The 17,767-nt window shown below is 44.1% G+C and overlaps 1 pseudogene; it reads right to left on the bottom strand.

Moving 5' to 3' along the window:
- Window positions 1-13,482: 13,482 nt before the first annotated feature.
- Window positions 13,483-16,989, bottom strand: LOC117721871 (E3 ubiquitin-protein ligase TRIM32-like; annotated as a pseudogene).
- Between the last annotated feature and the right edge of the window lie 778 nt (window positions 16,990-17,767).

Genomic DNA, 17,767 nt, shown 5'->3' with positions numbered 1-17,767 from the left:
AGACCCTCTCCCAGTTCACCCAGTCTGTGCACTGGGCACTAGCGGCCACACATCTCATATCCCTTCTCGACCAATCACACTCTGTCACCACTTGCCCTCTGATGACTCTCAAATGACATCACACTAAGCAAAGAAGGCTTGAGTGCCTAGACCGACTAGTACGGTTGTGCAACAAACAAACAGTAGAGAGATAGCCAAGAGCCTCTATGGGTTGTTGTGGGTTTTACTATGCTGAGTATAAACCAGTAGAACTCCAGAAATCAACCCATACTGATCATGAAGACCAGATCAGTGATTGGTGCAGACGAAAGACTGGAGACTTCCTCCTGACTCAGGGAACACTAATGCTCCAGATCAACACAGAAGCCATTGAGACTCGGGAATGGATGGGTGGCTCCATCAAACAAAACTCCGTATTTCTGGTATAATTTATTTCACAGATTACAAAGCTAGTCAGTTACTTCTCCCTCTCCCTCCCTCCCTCTCCCTCTCCCACCCCCTCTTTTCTTCTCTCTCTCTCTCTCTCTCTCTCTCTCTCTCTCTCTCTCTCTCTCTCTCTCTCACTGTTGCTCCAGGACTTTATGTAAATCAAATACATATAAAAGCTGAAAGGAAAAGAATCTAGTGGGGAAAAAAAAGACAACTTTCTTCTCTCTTTTCTTCTCTCACTTAGTAATCCAAGTTGCAGGAAGCTGTCTCATTCTAGAGATTTTTTTTTTTTTGTCAGTGAATTCTTGAAGTTCGAGGAGTCCCTCAACTAAAGACTCCAGCTACAGGCTATAAGAAACCATTGAACATGCTTTGAAAAGAGACTCAGGTAGAAGTCAAGGATGTGACCTGTGTTTAAAAGAAACAGGAGCTACAGTCAAAGCAGAATCCTTACGTTTTCTTGGAGACTCTCCTTGCTCTGCCTCACATCTCAAAGGTCTCACAGGCTGGGGACACTGGAGCCATTGCTGTCCTTGCCAAACATAGGCAGTCCTTGTCTCTTTAAAGCACCAACACACATATTGTTTTTTCCTTTGGAATTCTCTTCCAAGATGCTACCTATCACTCAGAGGCCAACAGAAGCTAAAAGAATCACCTACCAAGAAAAGATGTCTCTTGTTCCATATTTTGAGATTCTTATTTATCAGTAAGTCAAAGCTGTATTTGAGAGAGTGTCTGCCTTTAGAAGTTGTTGATATTGTGGTACAGACCATAGCACTCTTCCTTTCATGGATAGACAGTTCCTGTTGGACCTGCTAAATAAAGCACCGTTCATGTTCCTTCATCCCCTGTGCATGTGATGGACAAGCCCTATGTGCCTTTGTTTCCCGTGTTTCTTCCTTCATAACTAGGGATCAATAGAACACTAGAATGTGCAAGTTTCTCTCACTTGCTGCTTCTTTGTATTTCCCATGATCTGCAATCTAGAAAATTTATATGAACTGTCATTTCAGATGCCTGTTAGGAAAGGACAAGAGGAGGCTGGGTTCCATGTCAGACCCGAGGCGTTTGAATGTGAAGTTTACAAATAGAAATTAGAAAAATTCTCATTTTAGTGTGAGTTATGAAAGGCTCTATGTCACCAAACATCTTTCAGTTTACCTGTCAAATTTTGATTTTTCAAACGTCCCCAGTTAAAGCTGAAATCGCCCTTTCTGGGATGTGTGTGTGTGTGTGTGTGGGGGGTGTGTGACTTTTGACTTTTGCAGTGAAGTCAAAGAGCAAAGTAATATCAGCTCCATGCTGGACTCTTAGGAACTTACATTAAAATGAAATAGAACATTTGTGATTTCCCTGAGGACCAAAGGCCTGGTAATTTCTAAAAATTACTCACCAGCTTCGTCACAAACACGATTAAGTGCTAGTAATTCTCCACTCGGTGCAGTGATTCCTTCTACAACCACCACAAAATGGTGTTTGTTTTTAATAATTACCTCACTAGCTGCCAAATTCAACATGTTTTTAAAAAGCCACATTATTTAGTGTAATGTGTCTGCTGACCCAAGTTCTAACTCTGTGTAACTCCCATCCTTTGGTTGCTTTGTTTGCCTCAGAACCTAAAATGGTAAGCCCTTCAGGTGTTCAGAACTTACCCCAGGATCCATTGAGTTGATCTGGATGAGGGCAAGATGCACTGAGTGGGGAGGGGCTGCTGACCTACTAACATATATGTGCACGGAGAAAAAAAATGAAAATCCGGCAGGGGTAAGGTTGCTGTGTGAAGTTTGAGTGAGGAAAAAACTCATCACACTGTATATGGCCACCATGTGAAAATCAGTTAAAAAGCCTGGTGTGTGTGTGTGTGTGTGTGTGTGTGTGTGTGTGTGCATGTGCCTGTGTGTGCGTGTGTCTGTATCATGCCAGATGATGAGATTACTAATCTAGAAGGCGATAGCTCACTAAGTGGAAACTTCTAATTAATTAATTAACATTCTAAATGTTGTTCCCCTCCAAGTCCCCCTCCCAGAGTTCCTCACCCCCTCCCCCTCATCGCCTCTGAGAATATTCCACCACACCCACATCCACCCACCTCACCTTACACCCCCCCCTCAACCGGGGCATCTGCCTTCCCTGGGGCATCAAGTCTCTACAGGATTAGGTGCATCCTCTCCCACTGAGGCCAGACCAGGCAGTCCTCTGCTACATATGTGCCAGGGGCCACAGAGCAGCCCATGTATGCTCTTTGGTTGGTGGGTAGCCTAGTCTCTGGGAGCTCCCAGAGATCCAGGTTAGTTGACACTGCTGGTCTTTCTATAGGGTTGCCATCCCCTTCAGTTCTTTTAACTCTTCCCTTAATTCTTCCATAGAGGTCTCCGACTTCCGTCCAATGGCTGGCTATAAGTATCTGTCTCTGTCTCTGTCTCAGTCAGCTGCTGGTAGAGTCTCTCAGAGAACAGCCATGCAAGGTTTCTTATATAAATTCATTATATCAGTGGTTCTCAACTTGTAGATTAAGACCCCTTTGTGGGGGTTAAAGGAACCTTTTATAAGGATCACCTAAAACTACCGGAAAACACACAGATAATTACATTACATGAGCAAAATTACATTTATGAAGTAGTATAAAAATAATTTAATGGTCGGGTCATCATATTATAAAGAACTATGTTAAAACGTCACAGCATTAAGAAGGTTGAGAACCACTGACACATATCATTTTGAAGGAAAAGAGTCATATATACATTGTGTTGGTTGGATTGCATCAACTTGACTTAAACCCAGACATATCTGGGAAGAAGGAATCTTAATGGAGAAAACACTTGCAGGGCTGGCCTGTGTGCTAGTTTGTGGGGGGCATTTTCTTGATTAATGATCAATCTGTAGGGTCCAGCTCAGTGTAAGTCATGACACTCCTGGGTGGGTGGTCCTGGGTTCTATAAGAAAGCAGGCTGAGCAGGCCATGAGGAGCAAGCCAGTAAGCAGCACTCCTCCATGGCCTCTGCATCCGCTCCTGCCTCCAGGTTTCTACCTTGAGCTCCTGTCCTGACTGCCTTGGATGATAGACAGTGATGTGAAAGGTAAGCTGAAATAAACACTTTCTTTCCCAAGTGGCTTTTGGTCATGTGTCTTTTATCACAGCAATAGAAATGATGAGTAAGCCATACGTTTTTCTAGACACACAGGAAGAGACGGAGAGCTGACTGTCAGTATAGGTTGTATTTGGCTGATGGGATAGTAAATGTTTTATTATTTTTTAGTTTTTCAACAGGAACACTTTATTCTTTTCTCCAAAACCAATATATCTTTCCCAAACTAAGACAAGGAAGGGGCTGAAGAGATGACTCTACAGTTACTAGCACTGGGCAGATGCTCTTTCAGAGAGGACCTGGGTTTGATTCCCAGCATCCATATGACAGTTCATACTTGTCTTTCACTCCAAGTCCAGGGAATCTGCTGGCACATACGTACATGCAGGCAAATCATGAATACACATTAACAACTAATGATCGACTAATTGAAAAGAATTAAAAAGTAAGACACAAAGAAGTGTTTATTGCCTAGTGGCTATTCCAAGTACGTCTTTAAAAATGAATTCTGAAGATGAAAATGTAAAATACCCAACTAAACCCTTTAATATCAGGCAGGGAGGGTTTGAATGCTGGCATGGGTTAGCAATCCCAGCTCTTGGAGATCACAAGTTCCAGGCTATCCTCGGCTACTACAGAGTAAGTTCAAGACTAATGTAGGCAGCTAAGTAAGGCCTTGTCTCATAAGTTAAAAAAAAAAAAAAGGATAACACACACACACACACACACACACACACACACACACACACAGAAGGGGGAGGGAAGGAGAGCAAGAGAGAGAGAGAGAGAGAGAGAGAGAGAGAGAGAGAGAGAAGCAGGCTGTGGGAGATTGGAGAGAGAAGGAGGGAGGTGATAGGGGAAGTATCAGGCTAATCCAGGTTAGCATGGCAGCACCCACCTCTGTCCGGTTTCCACTTGAGAACACTGGAAAGGTCAGAATTACATGTCAGATTTTCCTTCCCTGTGAGGCTTGGGGTTTAAAAGGAAGATCTTGATGGGGAAGATGACCACCCACTGGCACATTGTCCCCTCTCAGGAAGCTTGTCCTTTGTCAAATGCCAGCCTGGGGCTCTGTGGCCAGCAGCTGCACCTCACACTGTGAGGCCCATCATGGAAAGCAGAGCCTGCATTCGTGACATGTGGGCTGCATTTAAGGCGTGTGTCAGGGCCTCATGCCTGTGTGTAGGTTGTCAGAAGGTTAGGACACATCTGGCTCCAGTTTGTCCTCTCAGGCTGAGCAGAGCAGGAAGAGAAGATGCTGGAAGTCACCGCTGCCCTTGTTAGGAGAGGGGTGATGGAGCCTCTCTTACAGTGAAACTTCTGGCAAACAAACAAACACCCTTGAGTAAACCAGAATCCGAACTAAGAAACAAAGAAAAGACTCCTCCAACACACACACACACATACACACACACACACACACACACACCCCAAATCTCACCAAAAAAAAGAAAATTGGAAATCATTATATTTAAGGCTTGTACTTCACATTTTCACTCATGTGAGACTATCATCATTTCAAGCTATAAACGTGAAGTCAACCATCAATCACCTTGGGGCTTCTGCTGGAGTCATCACTAAGGCAATGGTATTTGGAAACATGCTTCTTAAGCTGATAGTCTTACTTAGGGTTTCTATTGCTTTAATGAAACACTATCTAACTAAAAGCAAGCTGGGGAGGAAAGGGTTTACTTGCCTTACACTTCCACATCACTGTTCATCATCAAACAAAGTCAGGCAGGAACTCGATCGGGGCAGGAACCTGGAGGCATGAACTGATGCAGAAGCCATGAACGGGTGCTGCTTACTGGCCTGCTCCTCATGGTTTGCTCAACCTGCTTTTTTTCATAGAACGCAGGATTACCAGCCCAGGGATGGCACCACTCTCAACGGTCGGAGCCCTCCCCCATCAATCACCAATTGAGAAAATGCCCTACAGCTGTGTCTTATGGAAGCAGTTTCTCAGTTGAGGTTCCCTATTCTCTGATGACATTCGCTTGTGTCAAGTTGATGTAAAACTAGCCAGGAGAGTGATGCTTCAGTGTGATACTTCAGGTTTTCTAAGGACTAAACAAGCACATAAACAAAACACCCTTAGGGTCTCACTGCTGTCTCTCCAGCTGTGAATACTCCACACCTTGTTCCCTCTGGCCCTGCCATTTCTCATGGCGATGGACACTCAACATCTTTGTCTTCCTACCGTAGCTCTCTGTTCAAAATAATCTCTCATCACTGGATTTTTGCCCTAGCTATGCTCTCCCATTAAACCCAACAATCCCACCAGTAGGTGCTAATTCTCAAAATCCACACCCTTGACAGCAGGGAGACCCTGTGTCTGTCTACCTCTCTGGGGACTTGTTTTCATAAAATCCCACCATCCACCCACCCTCCTCACCTTGGCCTGCTAAGTCCCAGAGACAACTTTCTCATCTTCTCTGCTCTCCCTTCTCAATCTTGTCTCTTTGTTGAGTTAGCCAGACTCACCCCAGTCACATGCTGTATACTTAAAGGTATATGAAAGGTATACATGTCAGTCATCACAAACAGCATGCCAAGTCTGCAGGCAAACTAGCCTTCTCTGGTGTGCCTGCCTTGCCCCTCATCTTCAGTCTTAAAAGCTAAAGGTGTTACTCTCGTGTCTTGTGCCTCTAACTCCTTCTATGTTCATGTTTTCCATCAAAGCCTTCCTATTTCTTCGAAACCACTGGCTACACGCATCTTTTTGTCCACTCCTCCTCACTATCTTCATCACTGCAATTCTGCTCCTTTGTTTGTCCTCTCTGCAGCTGGTAAGCTTAACTTCCCTAAAATACTGCCCAGGTGATGATTGACTGTTGATGAGTGAAAGATGCTGTGTTTACTCCTCGAGGTCTCCAGAACTCAGCCCTGTCTGTCCTATCCTCTCAATATCATGGCAATGTTTTAACTCATGACCCTACCCTGGAATCAAGCCAGACCAGACTCTCTGGAATTGTGTTCTGCTCATCAGTTCCTGACCTGTGGTCTAAACAGCACCTGTGTTTGAGTTGGCAAGAGGCCAGGTGATTTTATCAGAGAAGGGACTTTTTCTTACGTACTATTGGGACGAATTCTAAGCAGAGAGTGAAGTGCTTTCATGTTCCTTCTTGCCTGGGAGCAGCTGTGTATAAATCACGTAGGAATTGCACATGAATTGGGCATCCCCTACCTCACATCTGAGTTCCTATTGGCTTGAAAATGAAACTGGCGGTGGTAAATGTGGTTTTGGAGAGGAAAAGCCCAGTTCAAAGGGAATTTAATAAAGATTTCTTCGCTCATTTGCATCCTCAGGAGGGAAAGGAGTGGTTGTTCTCTGTTGCTAAGGCAACAGAGGGGGCTTTATGCACACAGGAACTTTCTGTTCAGAAGCCACATAATGTAAACTTCATCCTGCTTAGGTTTTATATAAGCTCCCAATATTGCTGGGATAAGTGGAACAAATGGAGGTGTGTTTGTTTGTTTGTTTTTTGTTATTGTTGTTTTCTCCCTCTTTGCTTTTGAAGGCCAGACTGATAACAATGTGGTCCATATTTTAATGTTGGATATTTTAAGTCTGCCCCTCCCCCATCTTTTTTTTTTTTTTTATAATTTTGTATTAATTGAGCTTTAAAATATTCTGGTAGTACTTACAAACTCTGCAGAGAGTGATAATCCAGCTCTGTCTGCCTACCATGTCGTATCCTAACCCCCAAAGCAATGAGAGTACGTGAGAGAGTTTATTCATGAGGGAGCCAACAGGAAGTGGGGAGAGTCCTGGACTCATGGGTGATCTAAAGTGAGGAACATGTAATGACTGGAGGCTAGGAAAGGTGAACTCATTGGTAGTCTACATATTTATTTATTTATTTATTTATTTATAGTGAACTTCACAGCTCTTCATAAAACTCATGATTGGAAGACAGTGGCATTAATGTGATCTGTAAATAGAGCTTAGTACCCCCCTCCCCCATCAGAAATAGGCCACCAGACTCTAGTGAGACCCAAGTGAAAGTGCTGGGTTCAACTAATTTGGGCAAATGAGGCCATCTTCAATATCTTTGCCTAAAACAAAAACAAACACATGCACAAAAGCCAGTAGAAATTATTGCTACCAGCACGACTGGGGGTCCTGCCCTGCAGCTGGGCAGGTGGGTTCTAATGCTTTACTGGGCATTAAGTGCTTTGTAAACCTTGAGGAATGACAGGAAGCTGGTTGTCGATCCAGCTTCTCTGGGTATTTCAAAGCAACACAATGTGCTCCTTGGTCTTTAAACTTGACCATGAGGGGAAAATGGCAGACATTTCTTAGACTAGAAAAAAATCTTAGTCATTTTATCTGGGGATATGGTTACAACAGCTGGCTATTTAAGACCAAATAGTTTAGAAACCAGTTTGAGATGACGAATTAGCACAGTTTTGCAGAGTGAGATGCCACTCTGTTTGTGCCAAGTTGTGAAATATGCTGAATATACAAGAGAGCCTATAAGATTTACATGGACAGCTATAAGAACAAACAGATCCTGATACTCAGAAAGACAGGGCAGGAGGATGATGAGTTCTATACCAGCCTAAGGTAACTGAGGTCCTTAAAACAAGGGAAGGGAACAAAGAAAGGAACACACATACACGAACTAGCGGTCAGACTAACACGCTGAACACACCAGCATCTTAGGAGACCCCCAGCATCCATCCCCTCATTGCTGTGCTTGCTAATGATGTGTCCCTTTTATTGTGGGGTCTCTGGGTATCTATGGGGGAACCTGCTCTCAACTTTTCTTCCTTCCCCTCCCTTCATCCCATGTCCTGTTCTCGCCCTGCTGGAAAATGAATCCCAATGGATGATATGAGGGAAGGAAGCCTTTTGTGTGACCACACAGCGTCCTGGGCACTGATCAGAGCAGTCAGCTGAAAGCAGAGAGAACTAGGGTGCATAAAGGGAAGGTGTCCCTGGCTTCTGGGCCTCCAGTAGAGGAGAGCAAGAAACTTCTCCAGACCTCTAGTACCTTTTAAAGGATGTTCAGGCTGACTCCTTCCTCTTTCCATGCTGTTTATATCTAGACTTGATTTTGATCTCTACTGAAATCCCCCAAGGATTTACAGAGAAACTGCTCTCTGCACACGAAGACTACACCACATCATTTAAACATGCATCTGGCCAAATAGAGCCCAGCTTCAAGACTCAAGTCAGTTCCTGTTCCTGAGAGGTGACAGTGGCTAGTGAAAGCATGGGTGTCTCCTGTCCCCCTGAGACCCACTTGGCGTCTCTGTTCTGTCACTTGAGGGTTAGCTGCACGCTAGAGACTATGTATTATTGATGAACTGAATATTGAAGTTACCTAGAAATGCACTCCTTGTTTGAGCCTGTGACAAAAGACAGTCATAGCTGAAGGGTGTTTGCCATCCACGATGACCACAACAAGAAACAGATAGAGGTCACCTTGGTCAACACAGATCTTTGATCATATATGCCTCCATCAGATATGCTGGACCTTGACTCTCATCAAGCAGGAGAACAAGGTAAGATGGTCTCATCTCCACACTTTAGGGCAGGTTGTTTTTAGAAACAATGGGGAAGAGAAGTGGGGGTCTACCTTTCAGGAACTTCTTTTAAAACTCACATACAGATTAAATTCTTGCTTAGGATGAAAGGGTAGTGAAAGGGTAAAGGGTCACAGAGCGCCATCTTCCAACCTGCTGACTAAGTAAAAAAGCACCACCTTCCCCTGGGCTCTGCCTGACCTGGGGTCAGGGAACAAACCGGCACAGGTCTGTACCCTGGCTGGAAGTCTCCTCTGTCCACTCTTCCTGCACACAGTCTGTATCCTCATTTTCCAGATGTTTTGATCAGGGAACCCTGTCAGCAAAAGAACTAAGCACATTTCTCAGCTTGCTTTTCCACATACATTTCTAAGTTATATGGGGAGGGAGGAGGGTGAAGGAGGAGAAAGAAGATCACAGTAGGGCTGAGGAGATGAGGTAGAAACTTTTGTTGCACTAGAAGATCTGAGTCTGGATTTCCAGAACTCACATAAAAGTCTGGGGTGGCCATGTTTACACCCATAATGCCATAGACGCAGGAATATCCCTAGGCCTTGTCGGTCACCAAGTTCCAGGTTCAGTGAATGATCCTGTCTCAAGGGACTGGTCCCTCAAGGGACCCCTCCCTCCCCACTCCTCACTTTTCTTTTGTTTCTTTGTTTGTTTTGAGAAAGTTAATCCATCGCTTTCTTAAACTCTAGATCTTTACATAATACTGGGAAAATGAAGTAACAAATCAAGAAAAAAATAAAGAACCCTAACTCATCGCCACGGCTTGCATTAACAGTTTCATGTTCATTTCCAGTATTTTCTAGACTTACTGTCTCTTATAGTCAGTTAGAAGTTGTTTTTGTTTCCTGGAGCGTTCTTCTATACCTAATACATCTTAAGCACTTTCCCATGAACTAGTTATCCCTTAAGACCATACTGTGTAGATGTATAGTATGCTATGGAGTAAATAGTCCATCCTATGAAGAGTCCTATAACTTAATAAGCCCCTTTAGTTAAAGTGGGAACTTCAAAACTCTCATGCTCGCAGCATTCACAGTACTTTGAGAATCTCTTACATAACACAAATCTCTTACGTAACTCCATGGTGCTATTGCTGATTCAAAAACACAGACTTAAAGAAGACTCACTTTTATTGTCATATCCCGTCCAGCTGTGATGGGGCAGGGTTTTGTGTGTGTGTGTGTATGTGTGTGTGCATGCATGTGTGCATGCATGTGTGTGTGCATTTGTATGTGTTTGTGTGTGTATGTGTATATGTGTATGTGCATGTGTGTGTATGTGTGTCTGTATGTGTTTGTGTGTGTACGTGCATGTGTGTGTTTGTTTGTATGTATGTGTTTGTGTGTATTTATGTGTGTGTATGTTTGTATGTGTGTGTGTGTTTGTATGTGTTTGTGTGTGTACGTGCATGTGTGTGTTTGTTTGTATGTGTGTGTTTGTGTGTATTTATGTGTGTGTTTGTTTGTATGTGTGTGTTTGTGTGTATTTATATGTGTGTATGTATTTGTGTGTTTATGCATCTGTGCCTGTGTATGTGTACTGCTGTCACAAACTTCTAGGTTAGATCAATAAATATTGCCACATATTTTATCAGTCATATTTTTATTGATGCTAAGGGCAAATACTTTCCCACGAGGATTTTCATTTCTTTGCATTTCTACTTTTACAAATTACCTATTAACATTTTTCTATTGCAGTTCAATATTGGTCTTTTTACTTAAAAGCTCTTTATACATAAAAGATATGGTTTTTTTTCTCTCATGTGATTCAAATGTAGAACTCTGTGCTTCACACAAAGACGAGAGTCACATCCACCGTATATGGTGAAATACCTAATGATGTTGGGAGAGAATTGTCAGAAACTAAATCTTTAATAAGTAACCAGGGTCCCAGCTGGAACTGACTCTGCTTCTTCATCCAGCTTGTAGAAGGCTTGCTGTCTTTCTGTCTCCAGCCATCTGTGTCCTGAGGTCCTGCTCTTCCCTAGAGTCTTTTTCAGAAAGAAACAACTGAAGAAAATAACTTTCCTTGTGTTGCCTAGTAACCAAACATACTCCTGGATGGTTTATGATTCTGACACATTATATTAACAAGGAATTTCCAACACCACAATAGGCCAGATTCTTGTCCAGTGTTAATATAATCCTCTAGATAAATCATGAGGATCATACACAAGCAATCCGACAAACAAGACATCTACTCAAAATGACATGGAATAGGTAACTTGGAATGTGGAGCACAATGATTTCTTCCTGGATGAAGTTGGTTCCTGGTATACAGTTTCTTAGCAGGCTATCACTTTTATCTTCAGAGCTTCTGCATTGCTGAGAAAGATTTCAGACTCCTTGTCTTTGCATTTTTTCCAACGTTGGGCTCTTTAAAATCTCACTGACCTTTGTATTTAAAAGCTTGGGCCCAACGTCCTGGACCAAGCTAGTAGGACTGTTAAGAGTTGGGCCCTGGTAGGAGGTCTTCTGTTTTGTTCCTGAGCATGAGGTGAAGTATGTAATGGCCAGGAGGCCACAGACACAGCTGCAACAGTACCCTTGCAAACAGTACAGAGCCTTGCCTGAGACCTCAAAACCATCAGCAAAAGTAAACCTTTCCTTGTTACAAGTTGATTAGTTCGAGTATTTAGATACACTAGCAGAAAGCTAACAGTTTTAACACTCTCTTATTTACACAAGACATATGAGATTTTATTCAATTTTTTTTTGTTTTGGACCTCAACTGTTTTAAATGTAAAATTCTACTGAATTAACCATTTGAAGGAAGGAGGGTAGAAGAGATAATGTCTTATGGTCCCTTCTCAAAAGGCTTTAAGATGATCCTCTGCCCCAGACCCATTTATGGTGAAGTGAGTCTAGCTTCCCACACTGATCTAACTGAGATGACCTAATAAGCCATAGGACCACTCTCATCTTTGAAGTGTGAAAGAACACTTTGTAAGTATCTTTTTTTGTTGTTGTTTAATAAGATGCGAAGCCATCAGCTAACCTACTGTTGTAAAGGTGTAAAAATGCTAATGTCATCTTTATAAGTCTGTTATTGCTTCTCTGAGAGGGATATAAAATAAGCGAAACCTACATCAATACAGCAGCCTCCTGAGCATTTGACAGGACACCCCTCCCTGTGCCTGCCACTAGGCACCGATATTAGTAAACAGCATATGTCAAACATCTGCATCTGTGTCTTGTCATCCTAATCCCAGGATGCCTTCTGTCTATGTTTTTTTCTCCCCCAAACTACAAGTCATTCAATTAATTTACACAAGTTATTCTTCAATCTTCTTCTACTTAATTAGCCCACAATTCAAGCATATGTTCCCAACATGATTAAAGAATTGTACTATGCCTGGCCCTTTTACTTTTAAGATTATAGAAAATATAAAAATGGAAACACGCAATGCATCTGGTGGCCCTCACTTCCCTGAAGAATGTAATTTCTCAGAGTCCGAAGTTTTGTCTCCAACTGACTGCATAGACATCGATGGGCTGTCTTTTCTCATTTCTAGGTAGCACAGCACAAAAATCTATTGCAAAAACTTGATTTGCTTCTCAAAGTTACCAGGACCCTCCACAGCATATTAGTAAAATGAAAATAGCTAAGATTATCGAACAGAGCTACATATTAAATTCTTTGACTGGTCTTGGTCCCTGGCTCCTGAGAGCAGGGCTGAACCTTTGGAATCTCCCAAGTGATGGGATAGTCTTTGTTCTCCATGATGGGTTCCTCACACCACACTTTTAAGATCAGTTAAGTCTCCCAATTCTGGAGGAGCAAAGAGAGACGGGCACTGAGTTCAAGAGTATGCCCAGTGGTTCAGTCAGTCGTGGCTACACAAACCTTGGGAAAATTCTCTGGCCACTGAATTTTGGTGGCAAATGAAAATACAGAGAGAGAAACATATGAGAAATTAATCTTCTGATTTATAGGAAAATATGGGTCAGTCCAAAAGTTTGATATTGCTGTCCTGCAACAGAGGTGACTTTCAGTTCCTTTTGCCAGCAAGGAAGACTCCGTCTTAGCATTTCTGATTCAAGTCACCTGGGGACAAACACTTAATGACATGGAGACTTTCATCTTCACGCTTACTTTGATGTGACAGCCAGGGTCTGCAATGCATGAATAATGTGAAAATGATATAGGTACTGTAGCATAGGAAGGTGAAGACAAATGTCTCATCAGCCAAAAACATTCTGCAAGTCAAGAAGGGAATTGGCACTTCTTTCTAGATGGGAAGTTGCTGTATCTGGGAACTTGCGGTGGCTATTACTCCGACAACCATGCTTGCAGTTAAAGCCCCGGAATAAAGGTATTTTGTGTGGCAATAAGATGAAGGTTATTCCAACCCACTCTCACTTTGCATGCTGGGATCGTGGCAAACACTCCCCCAAGTAATATCCAAAGGCTCAACAGGTGATCATTGAAAGAACCTTTAATATTAGAATGTGTCAGGATGACAGATGAGAGACAGAGTTCAGCCAGAGAGCACCCTGGGAAATAACCAGGATGTCAAGTAAAACTGAGTCCTTCAAAATTAAACAAGAAAAATGGGAGTGGGGTGGGGGGAGTCATTGGGCCTAAAAAATGTTAGGCAATAATATGCTAAGAAAAGTTAAAACGAGGGAGAGGGTAGATAAAGAGGAAAAATAGCTCTGTTTTTTTTTTTTGAAGAAAGTTATTAGTTTTATTAGTTTAATGCTTGATACAACAGAAATAAACCTCAAAGTCAAACAATATGCACTCACTTGAACAAAACACAGAGTTAGCTACCTAATGGTTTGTTCTTTAGTGATGAAAACGGATGTGTTGACCTTCCCACATTGTTGGTAGAAGCCCACATTATAAAATTCTTCCAATAACTCTTAGCATTGGTCAGAGGAAGGAGTATGTTTTGAGCCCTAGAAAATAGCCCACATTTGCTGGATATGTTAGCATCTGCTTGTATGTTCCCATCTGCCTCGGCTATGGCATAATTCTGCCCTGCAAACTCTTTTAGAAGGCAACTGATTGCTAGACTGAATTATTCAACACCATCCAACTAGGGTCACTCAAACCATCCTCTGGCTCATCTGCCATGAGAAGACAATCTATGGTGGCAGAAATTCCCCAGTCAAGAGGTCCTGCTTCCCAAAGGACCATGTGTCACCTTCGGTGGCACTTAATGATACACTCTCACACTGGTAAAGGTGATCAAAGGAGACACCATGCTACGAAGATATAATATCACTGAAGGGTCAAGCAGATCCCACTGGAGCATGCACACAGAATGCAGCCAGAGTTAACGCCACAGATGAAGCACACCGTAACAGGAAGGAGACAGTAGACTAGGGACCTCAGAGTCCAAAGGGAAAGATCAATGACCATTCAATACCAATACAAATTTCAAACACAAGGCCAAAGGCTGAAGTCGTTTTTTTTTTTTTTTTACTGAAGCCTTGGAAGGGCCTAACTTCTAAGCAACTTCTGCTAAGAGCATTGTCATCTATTCTATTTGGGATAAGGTACCCTTTAAAGCTCTAAGCTCTAAATTTAGAAGGAAAGAAGGGGAGGGGGAGGGGAAGAGGGGCATAACAAACGAAACCACTGAACGCTAGAACATCTACGATTCTAGAGCAACCATCAGGACACAGGACACATTTACTCTACAGCACCACCAACCACAAAGGAAGGGGAAGGAAACTCAGTTGGGGGAAAGAAGAAACGGGTATTTCTCATCTTTTAACGGGGTGGGATATCTTCTCAGATGGCAGCTGTAGATCTTGACGCAGTGATCCCAACAGTCCAAGACCAGCAGCTGTCCCTTGGGTGTGAGGGCGATGCCCGCTGGATAGGTAAAGGTCCTCTCTAATAAGGATGCTGTAGCCACAGCCCTTGGGAAAATGGAGAATTTCCTTGCAGCTGCTATCAGCGACAGTGAGGTCACCCGAGCATCCACACACACACATGCCAGTGATGCAATGGAGGAAATCTTCATTCTCAGAGAAGAAGTGACTGATCTGCCGGTCCAGCTGCCTGTCCTGGCCCACGGAGCTGATGGAGAAGCCACCCTCCAGGTGGTGTTCCTTCTGTTGGTTCTCCACATTGAGACCCAAGCCTTGGGTGAAGTAGACTGTGCCTTCAGCATCACAGGTGACAAACGGGCCTCACAGCATGTCAGAGGCAACTGTATTTGACTACTCCTGCTCCTCGGTCTACTGTGAAACACCAGAGCTTCCCGCCTTGCACATCAGTCACCACGAACTGGCCAGAGGGTAAGGCTGTGATGCCCCATGCTTTGCTCAGCTGGCTCCTGTGACAGGTCACACAGTGGCCATCCAAGGTATAGACTTTAAAGGAGTTGTCATAGCCATCAGTGACACCAATCAGCCCATGGCAGTTCATGGCCACTGAAAGAGGAGTGAGACTGGGCAAGTCAGGTTCCAAGGAAGCTTAGCACAAAGTTGTCAATGCCACCGGGATTGCGGCCGATCTCCTTCAAAAAGCCTTTTCGGTTGAACACTTGTATGCAATAGTTACCCCGTCGGCAACCAGCACCTCACTCTGACTGGTCACATAGAGACTGACTGGAAAATTGAACATGCCTGGAGTGCTGCCTTTCGCCCCCATCTTCTTGAGACACAGACACTGTTGGATACTGGAGGCTGCCTCAGAACTCCGCTGTTTCACAGGTCTTTCTAAAGGTTACAGAGGCTGAGGCGAGGCTGCAGCTCCCTCCTCCACTGCGCAGGAATCTTCCATGTTAACTGTCTGGGGCTTCTTAACAGCCTGGCCAATTTGCAGAGGACCAACATGCCGTACTTTAAGAAGCTCCACATCTTGCAGGGTAAGCTCCCGGGGTAGGCTGGCGGTGAGCTCTGGCTCCTCCTCATCAGCTGTCTCCTCCAGGATTGCTACATCAGCTTGCTTGATCTTAGCTAGAAAGTAGTCACAACGAGACAGGGCCTGCACCTCCGCAATGTTGAGTAGGTAGCTCTGGTCCTCTACCACTTGACTGTTGGACTTCTCAACCTCAGCCAAAGAGCCTGTGAAGAACTTCCGAGAGCGGGCTAGCTCTTCCTGGACCCTGCGCTCCTCACGGCCATATTCTTGAAGAACAGCCTTATATCTTGCCTGAAGATCCCTGGAGACACCCTCCAAGGCTGCTTTCCTCCTCTGCAGCTCTCCTGTAAGTTCCCTTAGGCGAGTCAACTTCTCCCCGAAGTCCCTCCTCCGTTCCTCGGCTGCTTCCTTGACAGGAAGTGTGCAGTGGCCCGGAGATTGGTGATCTGCCTCCCGGCAGGGTTCACACAACACCAAAGCACAGCTTCGGCAGAACTGGCGAGGCAGCCGCCGACCGCAGGCTCGACACATGAGCTTCCCGACGGCCTCACTGAGCTCAGCTGTGTCAATAATCTTCAGCACCGTCAGGTTGTCGGTCAGCTGGGTCAGGCTGGTGATGCGAGTAATCTTGCTGCAAAAGGGACAGCGGACACCATTGATGCTACTGGCCAGGAGCTTCTCCAGACACTGGCGGCAGATGGTATGGCCACAGTGCAGCAGCTTGGGCCGCAGCTGCTCTTCAGTGAAAGACTCCATGCAGATGGGGCATTCTAGCACTTCCCGGAGAGCATCCAGGTTCAGGTGAGAAGCTGCTGCAGCCGCAGCCATTGCTCTTCCGGCTAACGCGGCTTAGAGCCAAACAGCTTAATATTCATGCCCCGGTGTCAAATTCCTGACCGCCCGCGGCTCCGATGCTAGTCGCCGCTGCCAGCCCACCGCCCGTTGCCTTCTGCGCATGCGCATGCGCTGGACCAGTAGCTGAATTCAAAGTAATTGCCTTTGAAAAAACAGTAATCATAGATAGGTACAGGCTGCCCGGAACAGATGAGAAGAAACATTAAGTCTACACAATGGATAAGAGCAAGAATCCCTGTCTACCACCATAGGCCCCTGTTGCCAACCGGAAGGCAGAGCAGAGCCAACCACCGTGTGTAAAACAGAAAGTGCTTTGTCAGACTGAGTGCTGGAATCCTTACTCATTCGTGACTGCCACTGGAAGTCTAAATAACAGACTGTTTTCAAACAACACGACCAGTCCAGTCGGTGCACGCCAGCATGAACCTGCTACAGTAAAGATAGCAACTGAGCACAGAGCTTAGAGGAGGTTCTTCCCCAGATACGGAAGGGGACTGTGAAGGCTCCGAGACTAAGAGCACATGCCTCTCTTGCTGAGGTTCCTTCTGGGTTTGGTTCCCAGCTCTCCTATGAAGCACTTAGCAGCCACCTTGGACTTCCAGCTCAAGGGGGTTGGACATCATCTAGCCACTACAGGCACTGACACTTAGGTGGTACATATCCATGTACAGGCACATGCATATACAAGTAAAAGTGTGTGTGTGTGTGTGTGTATGCGCACAGGCACATGCATATACAAGTAAAAGTGTGTGTGTATATGTATATATATATATGTATATATATACACAGGCACATGCATATACAAGTAAAAATATATGTGTGTATATGCACAGACACATGCATATACAAGTGTATATATATATATATATATATATATATATATATATATATATGCACAGGTACATGCATATACAAACAAAAATATATGTGTGTGTGTACAGGCACATACATTTACAAGTAAAAAAATGTGTGTATATGTATCTACACACACATACACACATGCATAGGCACAAGCATATACAAGT

The sequence above is a fragment of the Arvicanthis niloticus genome, chromosome 16, assembly GCF_011762505.2.
Source record: "Arvicanthis niloticus isolate mArvNil1 chromosome 16, mArvNil1.pat.X, whole genome shotgun sequence".
Classification (NCBI taxonomy): domain Eukaryota; kingdom Metazoa; phylum Chordata; class Mammalia; order Rodentia; family Muridae; genus Arvicanthis; species Arvicanthis niloticus.
This window is presented reverse-complemented; position numbering and strand designations above follow the sequence as displayed.